Source organism: Podarcis filfolensis (genome assembly GCF_964270895.1).
Source record: "Podarcis filfolensis genome assembly, chromosome: 2".
Taxonomy (NCBI): Eukaryota; Metazoa; Chordata; class Lepidosauria; order Squamata; family Lacertidae; genus Podarcis; species Podarcis filfolensis.
Window position 1 is genome coordinate 77,635,921 of NC_139605.1, and position 8,641 is coordinate 77,644,561.

An 8,641-nucleotide genomic window follows, 5' to 3' on the forward strand; every position below is an offset into this window, starting at 1 on the left:
GTTTTTATTATTGGTTGTTAGCTGCCCTGAGGAGCTCCTTGGCTGGGTAGGGCGGGGTATAAATAAAAAATTATTATTATAGAAGGTTTATCATTCAAGAAGTTGATTCCTATGCATGTTTACTCAGATGTAAGTTCTACTCTATTCAATAACAATTGCTCTTATCTAACTATGGATAGGATTGTAGCTTCAGAGATTAATTTATCACCAAGACTGAAGGAAGATGGCACTGTTTTGGTGGAGTTGCTATAACACATGGATAGTCAGTTGACAAGCTGTTTGGCTGAATGAGAAACAGTTTTCAGCAATTTCATTCATGACACACTTGCTGTCATTCATAACAATTACCTTACAGGAGCTTCAGCAGGGGTTACACTCCAAAAACATTTCACAGAAGTGATTTGATGTCTTCCTTGAGTCTAGAAAACAGAAAATCACTAGTTAAAACTATCAGCTTGTGATACAAAAGGCAGCTATGAAGGGCTAGTGATGAACAATATTAAAACAAGATGTCTGTCCACCAAACAGTAGATGTGCCAAGGGCAGAGATTTGATATACCTTAGAAGTGACAGATCTCTGCATTTTTAGAGAGGGTGCTGGGAGGACTTCCATGAACAAAGAACATATAGATTACCAGTCTGTAGAGATTTGGATATAACACAGTACTGAAACTATAACATTAACCCAATGTTTCTGTCCCCCTTCCCTTAAAATGAGACTCCCCTCCCCTTAAAATGAGCTCTAATTAAGATGGAAACAAAATTCATAACACATAGCCACATATTTCAACACCTGTAGCCAAGGGTGGAAAGATGATGAAATGACAGGAGGAATGCTTACACTTTCAGTCTACCTTTTGCATGTTAAAAATGGGATGAGATTCAGGTGGTAACAAGCAGTATCTCATCCATTGCTCAAAAGCTGAGGAGACTTTGCATTCATCATCTAAAGACAGATAATCAAGAAGTCATTATACTGCGGAGATTGGACTCTGCACAATTGTGGTGTAATTGCTTGCTGCAGTATGCAAATATTACAGATAATAAAACATAAAATTGTTTGCAGTATTGGACTCGTCCTGTTCCTGCATTATGGTGTCAGGTTTAATCTTGTCAGTAGAAGCTAAAAGAAAGAAACACACATTGCACCGCTCATAAAATAGATGTTGGCAGATTACAGCTGGTTCCAATAACTAATACTAGAGTTTAAATCTGCCCTTTATGGTGCTTTCTAATTAGAAACAAAGTTGGAGCTTTTGTATAATTAAAACTCAATACCCTAATTCCATATATGTTTGTTATAATACTTTGAAGAAGTTGTACTTTTCTAAGTCTTTTAGTTATGTGGATGGTACATATTGTGTTCAGCATTTTGCAAGATCAGTTAACTCTATTGTTGAACCCTATAGATGCAAAGATATAAATATTTTATCTTTGTATAACCTATGTGCTCTTGTAATAAAGAAGAGGACCTTGTAGACTCCCTGACACTGCTAGACTGCAACTGCCATCAGGATGATAGAGTTGCAGTCCAACAATATCTGGAGGGGCATAGGTTCCCTATTTTACAGTTTTCTAAGGAGAAAAATTGATGCTTTTGAATTATGGTGCTGGAGGAGACTCTTGAGAGTCCCATGGACTGCAAGAAGATCAAACACATCCATTCTTAAGGAAATTAGCCCTGAGTGCTCACTGGAAGGATAGATCCTGAAGCTGAGGCTCCAATACTTTGGCGACCTCATGAGAAGAGAAGACTCCCTGGAAAAGACCCTGATGTTGGGAAAGATGGAGGGCACAAGGAGAAGGGGACGACAGAGGACGAGATGGTTGGACAGTGTTCTCGAAGCTACAAACACGAGTCTGACCAAACTGCGGGAGGCAGTGGAAGACAGGGGTGCCTGGTGTGCTCTGGTCCATGGGGTCACGAAGAGTCGGACACGACTAAACGACTAAACAACAACAACAAAGGAGAAAAAAAATATCCAATCTAATTGATTCAAAGGGTTAGAACTGGGAGTACCCTGGATAATATTCTGTAAAATGGCTCTCAACCTCTCTACTCATGGCTCTGGACTAGTTTTAATTATTGTTTAGTACTATTTTAATATAGCTGAAGGAAGCAATAGCCCTGAGCCTACTGCTTCTTGTCCTCCTCTCTTGGTCCACTGCTTCCTTCATCCACAAGTATGAACTATTAAATAGTCTCATTTAAGATTAACTGAGACAAAATGAATCAAAAGAGAATTTTCTTGTTTAGCCATTATTCTAGACTATTGGGCAATTTCATCCCTCCAACCCCACTTCAGACCTGACCCCAATTTCATCAGCTTCAGTTCTGGGAGGCCATATTTTGCCTATCCCTAACAGAAAGTCCTGAAGAAAACTGTTATTACTGTGCAGTCAGTTCTGCTGATGGGGCCCAGCTACATAAGTTTGCAAACCTTTACAGATACTTGGCTGAAAGTTGGATGTTTTGAAGCATATTGTTCACATACGGTTGCCATATCTTGAAGAGCAAAAAAGAGTTCTAGCTGCTGCCAGCCTGAGCCAGGAAAAGAGGCATACGGGCAGGTTGGTTGGGCTTGGGCTTGGGCTTGGGCTGCTCTGCATGCTACAGCCATGGCCATCCCGAGCCAGGGAGAGCTCCCAAGCCCAAGCCCAAGCCCAACACCCCCCAACCAACCCCAGACATTTCCTTTAAAATGTAAAAATCTGCCTGGGTGGGCATTTAGCCCCCCCAGGACATGTTCGGGTTTTCCTGATATATTCCTGATATATTTCCTGATACCCTAGATATTGTTTACATGACGCTGCTCTAAAATTTCTTCATCTTTATTGTAATTTTGTATTACCTAGATAAACATCCTATGAAATAAATCTGACTTGTGCAGTAATAGTGCCCATTAATGCTGATGCCATTTAGAAACCAAGTGCAGGATTTGTCCAACAACGTCGTAAAGATGCTTCATGCTGCTTAGATTCTACTGCTTAGAATAATAAGACTCCATTTAACAGAAGATTTTTTGTAACTGTCAATATCCTTTCCATCAACAATGTTTTCACAAGATTAATAAAAAATTAATGAAGCAGACAGAATATAATCATCTGGTTAAATATTAATTTTCTTCTTCCTTTTTTTATTATTTAAAAACCAGGTTGTCTAGAGATCTTTGAACACCTTGGTGTACAAAGAAATAGTGCGGGTGGATAAAAGCTCTTTATTATTCTGTCAATTTTGAGTGAGGGATGCGGTATCTGTATTAAGTTCTGCTGTCTGAGGAAGATGTCTATGCGGATGGGAAATATAACAACTATGAGAACCATGTTAAGAAGGGTGAAAAATGTATGGGGAAAAGTGTAAAGGCTGGAGGAGAGAATTGCCTTGCATTTTCTAATATTTGGGGATTTATGGGTTTAGATGTATATCTGGAATAAAACATTTCAGTGAACCCTCACCTTCAATTATGAGTCCTGTTAAGGGTTCCAGTCAGCTAGTCATACCTTCAATCCAACCCCCAGGGGGTAGCCATAATGTTTTGGGTCCAGTACAAACATGTAACAATGGCCACTTCCATGCATGTACCACCATCCCATCCCATTCACATAGTCTCATGAGTCACAACATGTTTCTATTTTAATTAGTACCATTTTCTATATTTCTTAAATTATACTTTGGTTCATAATGGAAATTTTTGACCATGCCTCCAACACCTATATTTGTATATTATTATTTAACATAACAAAGCTCTGTGAATATTTTGTAATTTTTTTGGTTGGACCTAATAAAAGTAACAGCAAGATACTATAGGAAGACCGGTAAGTTCCACTCCTCAGAAGGCCTTTCCTTTAGTATGATGTTTTAAAAAATTACTCTAATAGACCAATGCTATGTAACTATTCTATTTTTTTTTTAAATTTCCCTGGCAGATCACATTGCAAAATCATTAATTATCTCATCAAAGTTAATTTATTTTACAAGTTCACACTCAATACACAAAATAACCAAGTCATTAGACAGTCAAAATACCTTCAGCATGGCTGATGAACATACCTATGCTGCAGAGATACATATTTTAGGGCCCACCCTATTCTTTTGACTGTATTTTTTTTTAAAAAATGTTTTTACTATTATATTTTAAAATTGTAGCCTGACCTGGGACCTCATAGTGAAGGACAGGCAGTGGCGTAGCGTGGGGGGTGCAGGGGGGCCCGGCCGCACCGGGCGCAACATCAGGGGGGCGCACTCGCACTCGCAGCTCTCTGCCCCTACTAAAATCCACGGGTTAGGGGGCGCAAATTACTTGCCTTGCCCTGGGTGCTGACAACCCACCCTACGCCACTGAGGACAGGTAAGAAATTTAAATAGTAGTAGTAGTAATGGTTCTATTTATCTGATTGGCATCACCACTTGAGTTTGCTATTAGAGGGAATGTCATAAAATGTGTGTGATTATGGAGCTTCAAAAGGCTATATAAGCCATACATTGGTAGACCTGGATTAGACCTGGGCAGCTAACTTTAGTTTGATAATGGGGTCAGAAGCTTTCTGCAAGTTGCTCTATACACCACAGCAGGCAATAAGTTGGGCTGAACCATAATACTTTGAAGGTACCTTATGTTATACAACCTGCCCCTCCCAAGTTTCTCTGATGGAGTCACTGCACATCTCAAAAATTCTGCATAGTGTGGAAGAGTAGACTTTAAAACAGCTGAGGAATCACAAAGACTTAAAATCAAATATGCGGAGATAATACTTCAAAAAGAAACAAGTGTCTGTTGTCAGACATCACAACCAGAGCTCAGCCTGAGGTGCCTGAACCTAAAGCTGTGAGAAGAGCCACTCACAGAGAATACTGCTGTGTTAAGCACTGAGGAAAGACAGAAACTGGTTGGCAATGTGAGAGTGTTACTGGCCTAGCACACAATACTGCCTCACCCTTGCGTTGAGCTGTGGTATCAAGGCCTCTTCCCAGGCACAGTTGCACCAACGTTGCTTACCAAGTCGCTCAGACAGATTCATTCTTAAGAGATGTAGGCTTTAAACACTACAATTATTTTTCTTTTCATAAGCCTTGTTGTTGTAGTGGATTTAACATCCTGTCCTTCACACACAACACACTGACGCACTGGCTATGGAATAGAATGTATGTTTTCCTTGACCCAATAGTTTCATGCTGAGAGCAAAAAGTTAAGGGTCTTTTCAGTCAGCAGCACTCGATGTTTAAATCCTTGCTTGATTTCCACCCATTTTATTTCCAGCACGGAGTGTGGCAGTTCTCCTTGTTACTATATGCTTGCGACATGGTTTCCAGGGAACCTCATTTGTGCATCTGGCTGAGGATTAGATGTATCAAGAGCAGTATTCTTAAAATGGCTGGTTAGTTTCTAACTTAAGCTGCTGCTGTGGATAGATCAATTACCCACAGAGCTGTGGCCCAGAGGTCTGAGTGAAAGATTGGCAGTGAGTAACTCCTGAGGAACTTCCCTTCCATCACTGACACTCTTGGTGGTCTTAAGAGAGGCACTAATCTGCTTTGCTTCAGTTCCTTCATCCGTATAATGGGGATAATAACACACACCTCCTAGGGATGCAGCAAGGATTAATTAGTCACTGTTTGTAAAATGCTTTGAAGATGAAAAGCACTATACAGGTGTTAAGTGATAATTAGTATCACACTTTACAGTCAATAAAAGGCTTCACTATGTTTGGAACACTATCTCAGGCAACCAGGAGGATAATATCTGAAGCAATTTGTCACTTCTCAAGTGTGCCCAGAAAGCAGCCAATACTCTTCTGCCCACTGCTTTTAAAAGCCTTGCAGACAAAAGCAGAGATCCCCTTGGATATAGCCACGGCACTGATCCTGTTGGCTGTCAAAAAGAAGAGGGAGAAGAAAAGAACATACCTTAAGTGTGGCTAGTTTGCATATGCATATTTTATTTGAATCATTTCCCTGAGCTTTGGTGGAGTCAGTCAGGATTATATCAATTAACACCAACAAGGAGAAGAGTACTCTCTTGAATATTCTACATGTATTCAAATTATGAGCCAAGAAACACAATGCCTAGGATAAGGAGCAGACATCCTAAATGTTCTGGCTTTAAAAGACCTGGACAACTGTGCTACTTACATTTTGTCAGCTTTGTCCTCAAATTATCAGTTCCAAAACCTGTTCCAACCTGGTGCCCATCACATGTTTGGGACTACAACTCCTATCAGCCCCAGCTGGAGCTGATGAGAGTTGTATACCAAAACATCTGGAAGGCACCGGCTGGATAAGGCTGTGCAAAGTACACTATTTTTTTGTGCCGTTTGAGCTGTTTTGATACTGAATTTATAATGCTTGCTGCCCTTTTCAGTGATTCTACACATGTTTCCAAATAGTATTAACTTGTTTTCACTTAGCAGCAGGTACTATAGAGTAGCCAAGCATAGCATCTTCCTCACACAAGAAATGTCTACAAGGCAAAATTTGCATTTAGCTTTACTGGGCTTACTTTGATTTATCCAGAAAGTCTTCAGTACACAGACACAAGCTCTGCTACTCCCCACCCCCCATCCTGATATTCAAAATGGATTCTGTCATGCAACAGACAGAGATTTCTGACTTTCAGTGCTGAATAATCAATCACTGTGCACAAGTTGCAGGTACTCCGGTAAAGTGAAGTCTGAAAGTTAAAGGAAGTCACTTTTGAAATAACTACAGGGACTGCACTTGTTCATGAATGGCATCCAGTTTAAGATATTTTTCTCTTCTGTAGGATGGAAATAGCATCTTATATTTCAGTCTGATCCAGAACAATTTTTTAATTAACACTTTGGGAGTTATGATATAAAATGGAAATCATTTTAGCTAACATGTTTTAGTCATCTTGCTCTTTGGTTATACAGTGGTGGTTGAGGGTTATGGTCATTAAATTTATCCTTCCAACGTATATATGTGTGTGCAGAATTGATGAACTCACACCATATATGAAAATATAATTAACAGAAATGAGACAACAATAATCAGAATAGGTAGCTCATAGATGCCATGTTTTCAAAATAAACAAAACTGTTTTAAAGCTTTTGTTTAAAGCAGTACCTATTTTGGTGATGGTTTAGAACAGTGTCTAAAAAGTGTTCAGCAATGTTGAAGTAAGACAATGGGTGATTTGATTGGGTAGATTCAGCCGTGCAACCTGTTCAGAAAGCAATACTTATCCTCAGCGATGTTCTAACTGTGGAAAGGTCATGACTTAGTGATAGCATACATGCCTTGCATGCATGAAGAAGGTCCTAGTTTGTAGCATATCCAAGTAGGGCTGGAAGACGCCTCTGACTGAAACCCTGGAATACCACTGCCAGTTGACAATACTGAGCTAGATATATTAATGGTCTGAAACAGACACACATGTGTGTATGTACATATACACACAAGCTGAAAGTAAGAAAACAAAAACACTGGGAATTATAAATAGATAATGCATTTTGTTAGTTTCTAGGGCTCTGCACATGTACACACCCTGACCTGACCCAAGCCAATCTGGAGAACACCCAAGCAGCATCTGGCCTTGAATCAATTCAGGGAGTTTAATTTCAAAAGTTTAGTTTTAATTTTTTTAATTAAATGCTATAGATTCGTGATGGAGGAGTGGGGAGATGCTGTGGCTCCTACCCCTTAGTACCAACCACACTCCAGGGAGCTGGCGGGTTCAGTCCTGCTAGGTGCAACTTCACCCACATGTTCCTTGGGAGGAATACAGTATCAGTGTAGAAACATGCAGCTAGCAGCAGCACTGCACCCTGTGTGGACACTGTTAACAGACCCTTGTCCTAGGGTTAGATCTCATTCTTATTTATTTAAATATACCTTTCAATGTGATTGGTCACAGATTTCAACCTGAATATTTTGGGGGGATACAAATCAACAAGAACAAAACATAGAATAAATCTGACATGTCCTGATCACCCGCTTTCCCAATTTCCTATTTTTTTGTTTTACATCCTCCACATTTAATGGAAACGACTGCTCACAGGTACCAGTACCACTATGAGTGTTCACCTAAGTTGTATAAAAATTAAATGGATTTAGAATGTAATTTTAAGTGGACAAAGGAACAAGACAACGTAATAAATACAGTTAACCCATTTTTGCAATTTAATGCATATAGTAATCTAGCAAAGCAGCTTGATCTATAGTGTCATCTAATCCCTAGGTTAAAGCTATGTGAGGGGTTTGGTACATTTCTTTAATCAAGCCCTTTTCCTTTGGAGCAATTAGGCTCTCATTTATTTAAACTCTGTAGCTTAAAGGAAAGGAAAGAATATGGTCAGAAAACATGTTTCAGGGAGCATACAACAGGAGAAGATATGCTGGGGTTGGATGCAAAAATCCAGGTTCAAATTCCCTTTTAGCCATAAAGCTTCCTGCATGATCTTAGAGGATCAAATTTACCATCTTCTCAGCCTCAACCGTCTATACACAATAGGGGTACTGCAAAGATAAATGAAATGTAAAGCACACTGTCCACCAAAAGATGGAAATACATAATCATTATCCTTAGGGCACACTGTAATTATTTCTTCATGTACTGTTGGGTAGCATGCTGCAGAAGAAAACTGGCATGAGATTCTGGCCTGTTCTTTTGGATTTGCAGAA